The following is a 17,503-nucleotide window of genomic DNA, read 5'->3' as shown; positions in this document are numbered from 1 at the left end:
GGGGGGGGGGGGGGGCAGGCACATTGGGAAGCTGGCTTTGTCTCCACCAGCGTGGAGTCTGGATCTGGGAGCCACTCCACACTTCAGGGCATGGGTCCCCAAGACCTGGAGGGAAGACAGCCTCCGAGGAAGGATGGAGGCCTAGGAGTGGGTAACAGAGGCCCCCTGACCCCACTAACCACGGCCCTCCCCAAAGGCAGCATTGGCTGTAGGCCGAGCCTGGAGCCAATGTGTTTACACACCGCATGGGATTATCAGTTTGCCTGAACCGAGGGGTCCAAAAACAACCCTGAGCCTGGTGGTTTCTGCAACTTGGACTCTGCCCCCCACACCGGGGGGAGCTCTGGCTTCCAGACCCACCCGGGCTGCCCCCAAGAGGCCGTCCTGGGTCGCCAGGCCCCAGACGCTTGGACACATTGAAAAACGGCTCAAAACCGCCCGCTGTGTTCTGCACAGGAGCAGCAGTGGCAGGTCGGTCCCTTTGCTCGCCTCACTGAGGTTTTCGTGCCCGGGTCACGGAAAGCCCCGAGGTCAGAGCAGATGCCTTCCCCTGAGCAGCTCCCTCTCCAAAGCGTCCCTCCAGCAACCGAAGTCCCTGCCGCCTCGGCCTGACACAGCCCAGCTCTCCTAGCGACGACGCTGAGGCGAAATGCTGGATCTGGGAGACGGAGCCTGACCCTAGTTCATGTTCCAAGTCAGTCCTCTGACCCCCTCCCAGCGCAGACCCCAGCCTCCCTGAGACCTGCTTTCCCCTCACAGACATCCTGCCGTGGGAGACAGGTCTGCAACACAACCAAATGGCTCTTTTCACTCCCATGAACCCCAGGACTGCTGTCCATCCCACCACCGTCTCGGCATCATCTGCGTGATGGGAGCAGGGGCTGCCGCCCACCTGGGGTGCAGAAGGGCTGCCCCTCCTGGGCCACATGGTCCCTGCTCCTTGGAGGAAAGGGACCGACCGTTGGGCAGGGGCCTGCAGGAACACAGGGCCCAACTCAGCAGTGGCCTCAGAGTCTGCTCCACAGCCCGAGTGGGACAGTGGGGAACTGGGGCCCCGGCGCTGAGGAAGCAGTCGAATGTGAAGGTACAAACTTGGTACCAGGATCTAGGCCCAGCTCCCATGCCTACCTGCGAACGCTCAGCAAGCCACTGTTCCTCTCTGACCTCAGCTCCTGCCCTTGTGGAACGAAAATAAGCATTTCTACAGCCCAGAGCTAAAGCAAAACCATGCATTTGAAAGTAAACAGTCAGGTCCCATGTAAGTGGAGGGCAAAGTGATTTGTTCTAAACTTACAATCCCTGCAGTGATTGCAGAAGAGTGACAACGATGAGGTGCTCACTAGGTCTTTGTTTGCTGGCAGATGTAGAGATGGGGTAAGGGAAACCCGCTGGTCATGGGCATTAAAAATATGGACCTGGCACAGCCGGGCTCAGAAGGGTAAGAGTGAGACCAGCAGCTAGTCTGCTCTGGGCTCGGGAAGACCACCTAGATCAGCGGTTCTCAACCTGTGGGTCGTGACCCCTTTGGCGGTCGAACGACCCTTTCACAGGGGTCGCCTAAGACCATCCTGCATATAGATATTTACATGACGATTCGTAACAGTAGCAACATGACAGTTATGAAGTAGCAACGAAAATAATTTTATGGTTGGGTCAGAACATGAAGAACTGTATTTAAAGGGCCAGAAGGTTGAGAACCACTGACCTAGATGCTAGAGACCTGATTAAGAGCATGGGCTCTGGAGCCCGACAAACAGGATACTTCTGCTTAGGCTGTGTGACCTTAGGCAAGCTGCTTCACTTCTCTGAATTCCAATTTCTTCATCTGTGTAATGAGGACAGAGGGCTGGGAGACAATTAAATGATATAAATTATATAATATAAACATTCACAAGTGCCTGGCATTGAAGAAGATGGAATACATTTTAGTTCTGAGAACTAAGCAGAGTTGGCTGAGAAACCCTGAAAGGATGTTGGAACAGGGTGGAACACCTTTCAACAAGGCAAGGGGGCTCGTGAACAGAGTTTTGTAAATGCATCACGGGCTTACTCTGTGACGAGCAAACTAATGTGACTGTCAGCATTTACTGAGCGTGTGCTGTGTGCCGGCCCCGTAGGAAGCAGTTAACGTGGATTAGCCAAAGCAAGCCTCCATGTTCTAGTACTGGGAGCACCTTGCGGGGATGCCAGAGGCTGCGCTTTCTGTGTTCACGCATCACTGCCAGCGAGCCTCTCCACGGTTCTCTGGGATGTGTTTACTCTCTCGGCCCCTGGCAAGTTTATAAACCATTGGCGCTGAGCGATTCCATGTGTCCAGCATGTGGGTTCTGTTTTGCTCCAATTAGTTTGGGTCGGCAAAGGAAGAGCGCTGACCTGCTTAAAGTTCACCTGGGCGTGTGGAGATGGCTCGGGGGCCCAGGGCCAACATTAGGTGGGGCGGGCCCTCCCCAGCAGCAGCCTGAGGAGAACCCCTTAAGCCCAGGGCTGCAGCCCCTGGACCCAATCTTGCAGGTCACAGGCACTCAACCAGTATCTTAGGGCGGGTCAGATAGAATTAGTTCCCATCCCAGCCTGCCTGTGCCTACCCCGTGTCAGCAATAAGTGGGTTAACGGTCTGAGTGGAAGGTAAGGTCCTTCCTGAGGCCACTGTGGGTCAGACCCTAGCCTTACCACCAGCTTGTCTGAGTGACATTGGACAAATGACCGCTCTCTCTGTACTCCAGTTTTCTTACATGGAAAATGTGGATGATAATAATAGATCCTACGCTGTCGACTTGTAAAGCACGTAGTCCAGTGCTTGGCAAATAGTAAATTATTGTATATAAAACATGCAAATATACACACAGCTATGTGCACTTACATATATGCCCACATCCACACACAGTATACATATACACTCACAGAGCCCCTGAGCATTAAGGAGCAGCCGGGAAGTGTACATTCCACACTCACATGCACCCGCAAACTGACTTCAAAACACAGAGCAATGCACAGATTATGCAGATGAATATTCTGAGCGATGGCTACAGCAATGAGAAGCAATCAGATGGGAAGAGTAAAACCAGGAAGGCGTCTCAAAGGAAACAACTTCTGAACCGTGTTTGGGGGAAAAGGTTGAGTGAAATTACTGTTGGTGCTGGGACTTCTTCCAGATTTACAAACAAGGTAAAACCCAAACCAGAGGTTTCCCAGGTCTGGATGAGAGAGAGAGAGAGAGCAGCCTCTATCCTCTCACCTCATCGTGAACCACAAACTGGCAGCGGGACGAGCTTCTCCTGCAAATACAGACCTCGGGAAAACTCAAAGAACAACCATGTGAAATCCTGCAGGTGGGCACAGGATATCTTTGCATTCAGACCAAATGCTGAAGAGCCTGTCAAGTAGCTTCCCGGAGATGGGGCTTCCTCCAACCGTCCTGATGAGCTGGGATGGATCTCCTTGATCCCCCCAAAAAATAAGTAGGAAAAAGGAAGGCCCTCATGTGCCCCGGACCCGGGGATGGACTTGAGTGTGAGGGCAGCTAGACGCCTCGGCTAACATTTGGTGCCACGGCTAAGTGCAGTCCCCAGCTCAGCGGGCCTCTCCCCCTTTATCTCGCCCTCACCATTCCTTTCACTTTGACATAATGAAAGTGCAACTTGCACACTGTCTCGAGATTGCATATGATAATTGGAAACATGTGTCCAAGCTGGCACCCCTTCAAAGGGCTCTGCAGCTCCGACATGGGCCGTCTTCTGATTGCAAAAGCAATCCCACGAGCTGGCTCTCCTGCCTTCACATTTTTTCAGCTGTACCTTAGCGTTAACTCTTGCCAGGAGGAGGCTGCTGCAAGCCGAGCTCACTCCCGGCCTTCTGCGGGGGCTGGCAGTAACAATCCCCCAAGTTCACTGCAAGGCTCTGAACTTGGCATCTAGGCACCGACTGTTCTGCAATAATAGCAAGAATCAGCAAGTCCATTTTTCTTTTATGCAGAAATGGCATGTTAATAGCTCAACACCCAGGTGGGGGCCTGGTCTTCTGGGGCACTGCCTGGACTTTCACTGAATAGAGGGCTGGATCTTCTCTGATCCAGCAAGGTGGTTTCTGGGAAAGAAAATAGCAAAGTGTCTTTATCTTACCAGGAGTCTTCTGGGGGAAACCAGAATCAGTGGTGACTCTCCACTACAATCACCCTAAGGGTGGGTGAAGGGACCTACTCAGTTCAGCAGAGACCAGCTACACATCTGTGATGTGCAAATGCCACCCAAGGTCCTGAGTGGACAGGGGACAAGATGGGCCTCCTATCCTCCAACATCCGAATTGTAGGCTGAAGAGAGGATTTCGGTCTTTCAGCTTTCAGTCTGGATTTATCTACATACCACATACCCACAGCACAGGGAGGTGGGCTCTCACACACCCTCATGTTGGCAGCAACTATGCTGTCCCTTCACCTTGGCCTCTACCTGCTTGTTCCTGACCTGCTTTCACTTCTATTTCATCCCTACTGAGTTCCAAACTCTTGTCCCCCTGATCCTGACCCTGATTGTGCCCTAGGTTTTCCAGAGAAGTGCTTCTCCATCTTTAATGTTCACCTAAGTCATTTGGGGACCTGATTCAGTAGAGGGGGGGGTGGGAAGCTGAGATCCTGCACTCCTAACAAGCGCCCTGGCAAGGCCCACAATGCTGTTCTGGGGGCCACACCCTGGAGAAGCAGGATCATAGACCACACATGGTTATCCCAAGTCTAGACCTCAGTTCTCACTTGGGAACTTGAACCAGACTCACCCATCTTGTTCTCAAAGTCCAAATTAGCTTTGGGTACAACAGTCCTGGCTCTACGTCCAGCCACTGGGAATTCAACCTCTGCCTCACGCTCCCGGGCCAGTGTCCCACATGGTAAGCTTTGCTGTCCTCCCTTGATGGGGAGAAGTCAGGAAGGGGAAGCCCTGATTTACATAGATATGGGAAGAACATGATGAGGGCTACAACCAAGTCTTAAGGATGTAGAAACTCATCCCAAAGGGAAGCCAGAGGCAGAGGCGAGGTCAGAGTCAGGCCTCTGGCAGCAGAGCAGGATGAGGGAAAGGCATCTGCCACTTGGCACCAGGCTTGGCCCTAGTCGTAGAAGAAGGGTCGGTGACAAGCAAAGCACCCCGACGGAGGCCTGATGCCATCTTTTGTGTCAAAATATTTCCGAGCAGGCTGGCTTTCTTCTCCGACGCTCAGTGTGTTCATCTTGATAACAGAGGGATGAAAAGTCATCTTCATCGGCGTCAGACATTCGGGACTGTCCTAATGTTTCTCAGAGGGACTGTTTTTACTGCACCCGGGACAGTTTATATGACACTTGATATAACTATTGGCAATGGCTGTAAAAATGTCACAGTTAAGTATGTAAAACAAGTAGCAACCATCAGTCTCAGAGTTTGTCTTCCTTCAGCTTTAAGTAGATGAATTCCAAAGCCAAATCATGTCAGGAGTCACTGAAGCATTTGAAAACCCCAAACTGTTCCCTTGATGGCCATATGTGGAGTTTCCACCTCTGGCTCTCACCCTTAAAGGGCAATATACAGTTTATTTACAGTTTGTCATATTTGAAGAATGTCATTTAAAAATAACAACCAGTTCTATTACTTTTCTCTTTAGTTGGCTCCTTTCTGGATCTATAATGGATGCTGATGTAGTTACAATCTCTCTTTTATCCCTTAAGTAAAAATATCACTATTTTAAGTAAAATATCGTGGGCATACCAAAAAAAGAGAGGAGGCTTTCAAATGCCCTAAAAGAAGCTTTGCTGGAAAAACATAGCAGAGAATTCAAGCCACCTACAGTTTATCAGAACAGACGGCTAGTTCTCTCTGAATTAATAGATGCTAAAAGCAATAAAACCAAAGTAAATGTTGTATGTGCATACCAGGAATCATCTATTCAGAATCTCTTTGGTTTACATCTAGGTATTCAAAGCCACAGACTTGCAGCCTCAGGTGGTAAATATAAACTTATCTCTGAAAAATATTTTGTTTCAGAGACTGATTGTTTTTTTACAACATGATCCTACACAGGATGAGAGCCAAAAGACCAAAATGTGGGCAAAATTCCCTCTAAATCAAGCCTTGCTCTCTTATGCCAGCAGCCTCTGGATTCAGCACAAGCAAGAATTCTCGCTGAGAAAGCTATCTGTTTGCTACCGCTGTTCTTCTTCGGGACTTAACTTTCACTTGGTCATTTTCCTGGATTCTCCCTACATGTTCCAGGAAGCCTCCCTCTGTACCTCCTGCCAGACACGACTTCGTCTCCACTGAGAAATCACAGTGGCATAAGACTCACGGTGCGGAAAGTGATGATAGGACAGAGGTCTATGAGCAAGAGGGCCCAACATACATCAAAGGGTTTGGATACCCTGTGGTAAGAGGAGGCAAAACTCTACTCAGTGAGAGATTTAGTCTAGATAGACTTTAATTATGGCTTCATTGGGTTGTGGTTTGTGCATATTTGGTGAGTCATAGAAGTTTTTAAAAGCTTTTCAATTTTCTTACTCGTTATAAAAGGCTTTGTCTTATGTAAAGCAATAAAGACACAATTAGAATGGGATAACCAGGTCCCAGTGGAATAAGGGGAGTGTCAGACGAGAAAGCAATATTTAAATCAGAATCCTGACTCTGCCACTGAACGGAGAAGGCTCAGCCTGGTGACACGTGCAGACCATCTGGACCGTGGGTGGATCTGAGTACTGATTAACTGTGCACAGTTCAGGTGGCAAGGAGGGACAAATCCAAAGAACACATTGATCCCACTGTCCTCAACACGCGACACGAGCTACACATGTATCTCTGCCCATTATTCACTGGGGTGAGGGAGAAACCTTACTCCATCAGTCCATGTTCAGCCAAACTTCTAATCCACCTGGTTTGTTTTGTTTATGAATTTATACTTTAGCAGGTGGCTAAGGGAGTAAGCTATGGAAGTAGAATTCCTGGGTTCAAATTCTGGCTCTCTCATTTACAGCCTGTATCAGTCATTGAATGGATGGCTTAAACAGCATAAATTTATTTTCTCACAGATTTCAAGGCTGGAAAGTCTTCTGGCCAATTTGGTCTTTGGTGAGGGCTCTCTTCCTGAGGGGAGAAGTAGGGAGGAAGAGCTCTTATAAAGACACTAACCCTATTGGATCAGAGCCCCATCCATATGACCTTATTTAACTTTAACTGCTTCCTTGGAAGCCCCATTTACAAATACAGTCACATTGAGAGATACGGTTTCTACACATGAATTTTAGGGACACACTGTTCACTCTATAAAACTAAGGTATGTGACTTTGAGCAAGTTAAGTAAACTTTGCCTCAGCAAAAGGGAATGATAATGCCGAAACCAGTTTGGCTCAGTGGGTAGAGCGTCGACCTGCGGACTGAAAGGTCCCAGGTTCGATTCCGGTCAAGGGCATGTACCTGGGTTGCTGGCACATCCCCAGTGGGGAGTGTGCAGGAGGCAGCTGATCGATGTTTCTCTCTCATCGACGTTTCTAATTCTCTATCTCTCTCCCTTCCTGTCTGTAAAAAATCAATAAAATATATTTTTTTTAAAAAGGGGGGGAATGATAATTATATCTACCCTATAGGTTGCATTCACTATGGCCTCTGTAAATACTCAGCATAGCGTTAGTTGTCAACATTATCTTTCACTCACATAGAAGTAAATCCTAGGGCTTCAATCCATTAGGGTGACCAAGAAAGATCTGAGATTTGAGATTATGAGGGAAGAAAAGGGGACCTGCAAACCAGCTCTTGACCCGGACAAGGAGAGGCAGAAACGAGACAAGAAAGTGGCCCCGCTGGCGTGGCTCAGTGGTTGAGCACTGACCTATGAACCATGATGTCATGGTTTGATTCCCAGTCAGGGCATATGCCAGGGTTTCGGGCTCCATCCCCAGGGTAGGGCATGCAGGAGGGAGCCAATCAATTGATGTTTCTCTCTCTCTTTCCTTCTCCCTTCCTCTCCGAAATCAATAAAAATATTATAAAAAGAGAGAGAGACAAGAAAGTGAAGTGCTAAGAAAAGAGAACACCCAGTCCATGTTTGGTGGCCTGGGTGCTGGAAAGTTTCTCCTCATGTTGAACTAAGAATCTTTCCTCAACATTTCCACCTACTCACCCAAGTACTGTCCCTGGGAAGTGTTCTCTGATACAACATGAGGTGTTGGCCCGTGCCCTTATCCACATGACAAATCTCCAAAAATAGCTATTATGTCCCCCACCTACGTGGTTTATTTCCCAAGCTAAACAATTCAGGTCCTTCAGTCATCTCCATATAATAGAGTTTCCAGTCACTTGCTGTCCTGGTCAGCCCTCTCTGATACACTCTAATTTGTTCATGTTCCTCTTCAAATGTGGTATCCAGAAGGAAACACAATACTCTAGAAGTGGACTGACCAGCACTAATTACAATGGGAATATTAACTCCTTTGATCCGCATAGTATATTTCTATTAATGGAGCCTAAAATTACAAAAACTTTTTCAACTGCCACATCACTCTAGGTTTTTACTTTGAGTACATGGAAAATTATAACTTGTTTTTTTGTTTTGTCTTATTGTGCTTTGTTTTCTTATTGTTATTAAGCCAGGACTCCTTCATCTTTCATTTTTACCAGTGATTACTCAGGCTAAACATAGACGTGTGGTTGACTCAATGGTTAGACTTACAGTCTATGTGGGCAGGAACTAAGTCTAAGTCATCATGGTTTCCCAGAACCTAGTACAGTGCCCGGTTCACTGACATGTTAGTTACATCTTCTACAGCTGTCTCCCACCGTGATGAGAGATTAAAGAATAAAAGCACCAAAAATGCACCAGGAAAAAACTAGGTCTTTATTCCTAATTAGAGGCCCAGTGCACCAAATTCATGCACTAGTAGGGTCTCTGGCTGCCGGCCGGAGCCTCCTTCCCTTCCCCCAGCCAGCCCCGCCCCCTGGTCAAACTCCTGGTCAACCTCCCGACAAAGGGGGCAATTTGCATACTACACTTTTATTATATAGGATTATACCATTGGCCCCCAAGCCCCTATAATGTCTCCCACCCTGACAACCTGGGCTGGAGCACCTCTGACCTTTGTAGGACTTTTGTGAATTCATTCAAACAACCCATCTAATGGCAAACACAGCAGAGAAGAAAAAGCAGAGCAAACTGTGTGAGACATGGGTGAATAAAAGAGTGTTTGCTCAGTCTAGCTCCATTTATAACTGCATTCTATTCCTCAGACTAAGAGCCCCATCTCTTCTATTTGGTCACCTTGTGAGAGGAGGGGGAAGCCTTGAGCTCCCCCTAGAGGTTAGAGCATGGGACTAATAAGAAATGCTCAATAACTTGAATGACCACTGATCTTTCCTATCTGAATCTTGATCTGATAAATCAACGTACTGATCGATCTTCTCAACTGTCAGAGAATGGTGACTTGAGAAAGGGTCAGGCCAACAGGGACCTCTGGAGAGAACGACCAGTGTAGGTGACCTTGGCCCAAGGAAATTACTACAAACTCATTTTGTCTAAATGCTAACTCCCTTACCATGTTGGTTTGCTTGTTCTTGTCAGCTTTAGACCCCAGGCTGCCTCCCACAGATTTCCATATTTTGCCTTTGCTTAACTTGGAGCTTATCGTTACTATCCATTCATTTGTTCAACTAAGCTGGGAATACACTTGTAAGAAAAATCAGACATGGGACTTACAGTCTAGTGAAAGAGAAAGATAACCCACAAATAAGTGAAATGGCAACCATGATGAGAGCTAAAAATAAAAGTATGTAGGGCCATGAGCACCACAATAGAGGGATTTGACCTGGTTGGGAAGGAGAAAGGCACAGGTGATGTGAGGGATGAGGGGGACCTACTTGGGAGGAGGAAGGCAGAGATAATGGCCTTCTGCAAAAGGTATTGTGAGAGAAAGTACCTTAACTCTGCCTGTAGAGGCCAGGAAGGCCCTTTATAGGAGGGGCATTTGAGCCGAGGCTTGAAGGATAAGTAGGAATACACTACAAGGGGGGCAAAAGGAAGTTCCAGGCAGAGAAACAGCATTTGCAAAGGCATGGATGCAAAGGAAAGCATGGGGCAGTGGGTAACTGAAGGAAGGTGGCTTGGACAGAGTCTAAGATGTGTCCTCAAGCATCAGGAGAAAGATGATGCTGGAAAAGCAAGCAAGAGTCACTCATGATGAGCTTTGAACACTGTTCTCTAGAATTTAGATCTTATCCCATAGGCGATGGCAAGCCTCTAAAGCTCCAATTTGTACTTTAGAAAGATCACCCAGGCAGCCATGTGAAGGAAATTTGTAATCGTGAAGAATCAAAGAGAATTTTAACTCATCTGACATCAATGGCTGGTTGGCCCATATACATTTGGCATTTTATATATGGTGTTACTTGGATTTGTTTGACAGAGGATCTAAAGCAATAGCAATCACAGAAACTCTGGGAAGACAGCTAGAGTTGGCTCAGTTTTTCCCAGAGTGTGTTCTATAGAACACTAATTCTATGGGGTATCGGTAGGTGTTAAGTAAGGGAGAAATATCTGCCCATTATAGTCTCAGAAATGATACTTTCGGTTATTACCCATAGGGAGTAGAGTAGTCTTATAGGTAAACCAAAGGAGATAAAGCAATAAAAGAGCTTCCATGTCTCTTCATCAAAAAAGACATAATGGGTAGCTACAGGATAAAGCAATAAAAGAGCTTCCATGTCTCTTCAAAAAAGACATAATGGGTAGCTACATACAAAGACAGACAAATGGGTACCTGCTTCTCTTTCTGTGATTGTTTTCCTTGGACTAGTAGTAAAACGGGCTGATATGGGTACTTTTGAGCATTCAGATACTGATAGGAAGAAAGCAGTTTCAACTTTAGCTGGGCAACAGAGAGAAATCAGTTTACTAGGAAAATTCAAAAATCGGCTGTGCAGCTATCTAACCCTCCCCTGGAGAAAGAGCCAGACTGGGTAGGTTGTACCAGGCAGGATGACCAAGGTAAGGAGAAGTTTAAGTCAGAAAGAGAAGTGACCAGGGGCAGAGAAGAGCAGGGAGATGCAGCATAGCAATGTAAAACAATGACCGCGTGCTTTAGTATCAAGATAAAGAAACTGAGTCTAACACCAGGCCTGGGCCTAAAAAGAAGATCCATTAGGAGATCGGGTCCCAAGTAAATGCAGAGACAGAGTAGGAATCTGGGATCGAGATGCAAATGAAACAGAAAGGTCAGGCCTTTCTGATCTGGGTAGAGATGGGGAGCTCAGAGCATCTTCTCATGAGACGCGGCCATGTGGTGCCAGGGGGTGGGGGTCTTGCGACATTAAGCCACAGCATCTGGCTAGGCGAGGTCATCCATACACAGACAGATTGAGTCCTCCCCCCAGACTATAACTTACGGGGCAGGAATCATTTGATACGTCTTAGTTACTCCAGCATCCCCACACAGAGCCTGGCACAACAGAAGGTACTTAGTTAAGATTTTTCTGAACAATGGCTGAAGTAAGCTTCCCTCCATCTTACCAACCTCTCTTGACCTCTAGATTCCAAAGGAAGTTCTGTCTGAATTCAGAATTTTACAGAGCGACCCTCCCTGCTAATCCCAATAGAAAGATGTGAAGCCCTTATGCTTATTGAGATGTCAACTCCCAATCTCAATAGTGAAACGATACCATTGGCAAAGCAACCACAGTGAAACACCAAGAATGACATGTGTTAACCTCTCCTGTCCCTTCTTCTACTTCATTCCAGCATTAGGCTGAACTACTAGTGAGCTGAGTGAGCAGGAAACCCAGGCCCATAGGATAGCTTCCCAACAACAGGCCTTAGGAAACTTTTAACGGTAGTATTAATTTAGGCTTGTCAATCTGCAATTTTAGTAAAGAAACTTAAACCACAGAAATGTTATATTGTGTTGTTTTAAGGCGTTTTTTTTCCTCCCAGCTTCTATAACCATGAAAGAGTTTTGGCATGACTATCCTCTCCCACAAGGAAGGGGAGGGAGGGCATTTCACGTCTTACATGGTGCCTGGATCCACGGGGTGAGGGATCCATCCCCATTCCAAATGCCAAGGAGAGCAGGTATGGAATCGACAGGCAAAATGCCAGGGGCTCCAGAGGACAGGAAATGTAAGCGTGCCCGCCTCCTACGGAGCTGGGGATGGCATTTCAGAGCGATTTCCGTGGTGCCGTCCTTCCTGTGGCCTGCATTCACCGGAAGGACGGAGGGGGCTGCTAGGTACAGCTTTGTACGTGCAGGAATGAAAAAAAAGATAGAACCCTAACCGGTTTAGCTCAGTGGCTAGAGCGTCGGCCTGCGGACTCAAGGGTCCCAGGTTCGATTCCGGCCAAGGGCATGTACCTAGGTTGCAGACACATCCCCAGTAGGGAGTATGCAGGAGGCAGCTGATCGATGTTTCTCTCTCATCGATGTTTCTAGCTCTCTATCCTTCTCCCTTCCTCTCTGTAAAAAAATCAATAAAATATATTTTTAAAAAAAGATAGAAACCAGGGTCTTCGAGTTAAAAGCAAGTTGATCCTGTTGCACAGCGATGTGAATGTACGTAATGCCATGGAACTGTACACTGGCTTAAATGGTGAATTTTATGTGACATATATTTTACCACAAGAAAACATTTTTCATGAGCAAACAGAGTAAGGGGGTGGGGCGGGAGCATCAATATTTCCAGTCCCCTGCTCCCTCCAGGCACAAAGGAGGACTGTACCGCCCGGCCTCCGTAAAGTTAGGAGTGGCCGCTTTGCTTGCTCTGGTCTGTGCAGAGTAGGTGGAAGTGATATGGGTCATATCCTGGTGGAAACATTTAGGTACCAGTGTCCACTTCTCATGCTCTCCTCCCCGGCTGCCGTGAACCCCAAAGCTGGGTGTTGAGATGGTGAAATCATAAAGTGGCGAAACCCTTGTCAGGTGAAACCTTTGTTCTATAAACCTTCTGGTCGGTGAGATTTGATTCTACTACAGAAACACACAGTATAACTTAGCCCAGTGATGGCGAACCTATGTCATTCTGACACGCGAACTCATTCTTTTGGTTGATTTTTCTTTGTTAAATGGCATTTAAATATATAAAATAAATATCAAAAATATAAATCTTTGTTTTACTATGGTTGCAAATATCAAAAAATTGCTATATGTGACACGGCATCAGAATTAAGTTAGGGTTTTTCAAAATGCTGACACGCCAAGCTCAAAAGGTTCGCCATCACTGACTTGGCCTATCTTGCTGAGTACAGATATACTGCCTCATCTCAGCGACAATAATCAAGCTCTTGTCCTCTTCTTGCAAACGCCTTCTTATGTTCAAGTCTTAGTTAATTGCATTTGCTAACTGTGCAAACTCAAACAAAAAAAACTCGCTGAACCTTTGTGTGTGTGTATGCGGGTGTGGTTTCATTTATGAGGGAGCTGCAGGAGAGTTTAAGCTGTATTTTATTCAACAAACACCTTCAGAGAGTGTGAAAGTGCCAGGCACGATATTGGTGCGAGTTGGTACCGAGAGTCCCTTCTATATTTGGTACAATGGGCCCATCCTGACCAGCTGCCTAGGACCGTCCTGCAGAGCTTACTGCTAGGGACAAACTTGGGTTAAGTGTCAGCACTCACTGCATGTGACATTTTGGGCAAGTTGTTGCTTAATCTGTCTCCCTCCATTTCCTCAACTAGTAAAACAAGGATATTTATCCCACCCACTAGGTCTGTTTGAGGGTTAAATAAAACAGTGTGTGTAGCCCAGCCAGTATGGCTCAGTGGTTGAGCATCTACCTATGAACCAGGAGGTCATGGTTCGATTCCCAGTCAGGGCACATGCCCAGGTTGTGGTCTTGACCCCCAGTGTGGGGCATGCAGGAGGCAGCCAATCAATGATTCTCTCTCATCATTGATGTTTCAATCAATGATTCTCTCTCAACATTGATGTTTCTATCTCTCTCTCCCCCTTCCTTCCTCTCTGAAATCAATAAAAAAATGTATATATATTTTTTAAAACAAAAGAGTGTGTGTATAGAACTCCCTGGTTAAGTTCACTGGTGATTGAAGCAGACAGATCTGGTTCCAGTCTGCTGGCACCTCTTACTTGGTGTCTGACCTTGAGCATGTTACTTGGACACTTTATGCCTCCGTGTCTCCATCTATAACGAGAGAATAGCCGCGGTACCACTATTTCCACTGGGTTGTAATGAGAAATGTTGAATTATGAAACACAGTGACACTCTACACATGTAAATGGCCCCTAAGATAGCTGTTTTACACACACTGGGCTGTTTTATGTATATAAAACAAAACATAATTATTGAGTGGGTATTTCTCCTGCCTTGAAGGTAGGAACTGAGTCTTAATCCTCTCCACATCTCCAGTGCCTGGAAAGTAGACAGGTTAAATAATTGTAATAAATTCATCATATTTTCAATGCTCTTCTTTCTCTCTTCCTGCAGAAAACTCAATCTCTTGGCCTTAGAAAGTCATAAGCTCTTCTGGGGACTGTCTAGGTATCAAAGAGGTCCTTTGCCCCACATTTCCCATCAGACCCTCCTGGGGCCAACAAGTGGAGAGAAGGGGGTGGGGGTGGGGATGGGGAAGGGAAAGGGCAAGAAGGAGCACGCAAGCTCCCCAAATTGCCTCAGTCTCTGGGTCGTGTTTTTCTGCAGTCTGAGAGGTTTTGTTTTTGATTTAAAGAAACAAAACAGTTTCCAAGGAAAACTCATTTTGTTATCATTCAAAACCATTTCATTTGTGATATTATTTCCTCTGCTGAGCTTTCAACTTCGTACACTCCTGTGAGGCTGGGACGGCTCCAGGGCTGGGAGTGCTCCTGCGTGCGTGCACCACGTGGCTCCCCTGCAGAGCCCACCACCGCTGCCTGCGGCGCCCAGAGATGCAGCTCAGAGAAGTAAATCCCTCTCCCTGCTCCGTTCAGACTCATGCCAGCAGCATCCTTGCAAGTGGATCTTCCATGTCTCCATGCAAAAACCTTTTTATACTCCAGGATTAGTCATTCATGGCCCTTCCCCTGCAGAAGGCGTAGGATCAGTGGCCAGACACAGCACAGCTGAGGTCAGGGCTGGTGAGGTGAGTATCTCTGTGTGGGTTTGTGGCCAACGGCTGGAGTTGCTTTATGACATCTGAGAGAAAATCTGTGGAACCCCACATTGTGGCTATTTGTCTTCACTCTTCGCGATCATAGAGGACTCCCACTTTTCCTCAAACCCCCCCACCAATGTGTTGTGCAACATGGGGGTGGCCAAAGGGAAGGTCTTCCTTCACGTGATGGCTATGCCGCAGCAATATGTTTAAGAGCTGGGGCCTTTTGAGGCCGATTTTAAACAGGGAGGAAAACTCATCCTGGTTCATGGAATTCACTGGTGTGAAATTTTCTCCGATAGGAAGCCACCCAACACAGTGAGATGCAGGGCTCATGGGCAATGTTTTTGTTATGGATGAGAGGTAGTTCAGACCAAGGGTAGGATGCTACACTTAGATCAATTTTGAATTGAAAGAAAGCTAAACTTTCTATCATAATTTTCTTTAAAAAGTGGACATTTTTCATTGGAGTGAGTCTCCTGTCACTGGAATTGTTTAAACAAACTAAACACCAGGCAGAAACGTTATAGAAGAGATTCAAACGAATGAATATTGACATTTGATGACCTCAGTTATCCTCTCAATCCCTATGATTGGATTAACACATTCTCATTTAACAGACACTAAGAGCCTGTGTACGCACTGGACTCCTCGAGGCACCATGAGACAGGCAAAAATAAAAATATCAACATTTACTGAAAGGGTTAAAGGAACACAAAAATTAGACTGTTGAAGTCACATTCCTGTAGCTGCACATATATAGTCTACATTTTATATGTAGATTTTAAGAGTGAGAAACGCATGTTGATGAGTCAGAAGGATTGAGGTGGCAAGAAGGGGGTCTGAGAAATGTTGATGGCAGGCACTGGAGGCTGGAAAGAAGAAAGCAATAGGATTGTTGGGATCAGTAGTAAGCAGCACAATAGTTCTCTGAGCAGCAGGACAGGACCTCCCTCCAGCTGCCTGTAAGAAGGCAAGAGGGGAAGGTGGTTGGAGACACAATGGGGGAATGAGAACCTGGACAAGGGTGGCAACCGTGGGAAGAAAAAGACCAGGTGCTGCAGAGGTGAATCGGGAGGGAGCATCAGGTGTAGGTGATAACGATGGAGGAGTCAAGGATGACTCCCAGTTTCCCAGATAAAAAACTTCTTCTTCCCATTGCAATATTCTAGCCATCCCTTATATTTTTATAGCCCTTTACCATTGCTAAAGAACCTCTGTATCCATTAAATTCCTTCCATTTTACAAGTGAGACAACTACTAGTAAGACTCAAAGGGTATCAATAAGCATTGTCCATCCCAAAGCCCTCCCTTTACTTTGACAATTGACTCTCATTGTGTGTACAGACAGACAGCTTGGAGCGAAGACATTGAGGTCATAGATATAGTTGGTTAACTTAAAGGAAAATGAGTTCTGGGGTAAGGAATCAGGAAATTCTGGTTCCCTGTTGAAGACTATGTACAAGATGCTAATGCACGCTCAGTTTCCTGTGGAATAAACACAGGCCGCAGAGTCTAAGAGAAGGGCGTGTGTCCAGCCTCAAACCAGGAACTATAGTCCCACAAATGAAAATCATGGGAGGAAAAGTCCTGACAGAAGGGGGGCAATGGCTGCCTAAGGCCGCCATCTCTAACAGAATGTCATGGTTGTAGGTTATTGGCCAACCTAGCCCCACCTCCTTTCTGTGCTCCCTGTCTCAAGCAAGGGACACAACAGGAAGCCTTCCGAGTTAAAAGGGGAGCCTTAAGTCCAAGTTCCCTCTCTTTACATAATTTGCACTCCCTGGAAAGCTTTGTCATTATGAGGGTTCGTGAGGATTGGACAAATAATGACGTAGTCCCTTCAAATGGGTAATTATTACTAGAAAAAGAAGAGTTATTCCTCATTCTTCTAACTTTTAATAAAACAATATTTATCATTTCTTGTCAATGTTTTTCCCTTCTTTTTGCTCCTTTTCTTTTTCTTCTTTAACCATAATGTACTAGAAGTTTGATATTTTAAAAAATATATTTTATTGATTTTTTACAGAGAGGAAGGGAGAGGGATAGAGAGTTAGAAACATGGATGAGAGAGAAGCATTGATCAGCTGCTTCCTGCACACCCCCTACTGGGGATGTGCGCGCAACCAAGGTATATATATGCCCTTGACCGGAATCGAACCTGGGACCTTACCTTTCAGTCCCCAGGCCGATGCTCTGTCCAGTGAGCCAAACCGGCTAGGGCTGTATTAGAAGCTTTAAAAAAATGAGGTTCCTATGGCTGGGAAACAAGGTGTCTCTTCATATCTAACAAGTTGGCATTTTTGTTCACAAATCTGACTCCTGCAAAGGAATAGATCTTTCTTGCAGTCAGGTCTGCTACACACTTAGCAAACGTTAGCCCATAAAATATGGAGACTCAAAAAATGCATGTTGACTGATAATATA

Source organism: Myotis davidii, unplaced genomic scaffold, assembly GCF_000327345.1.
Source record: "Myotis davidii unplaced genomic scaffold, ASM32734v1 scaffold217, whole genome shotgun sequence".
Classification (NCBI taxonomy): Eukaryota; Metazoa; Chordata; class Mammalia; order Chiroptera; family Vespertilionidae; genus Myotis; species Myotis davidii.
Note: the sequence above shows the minus strand (reverse complement) of the source record.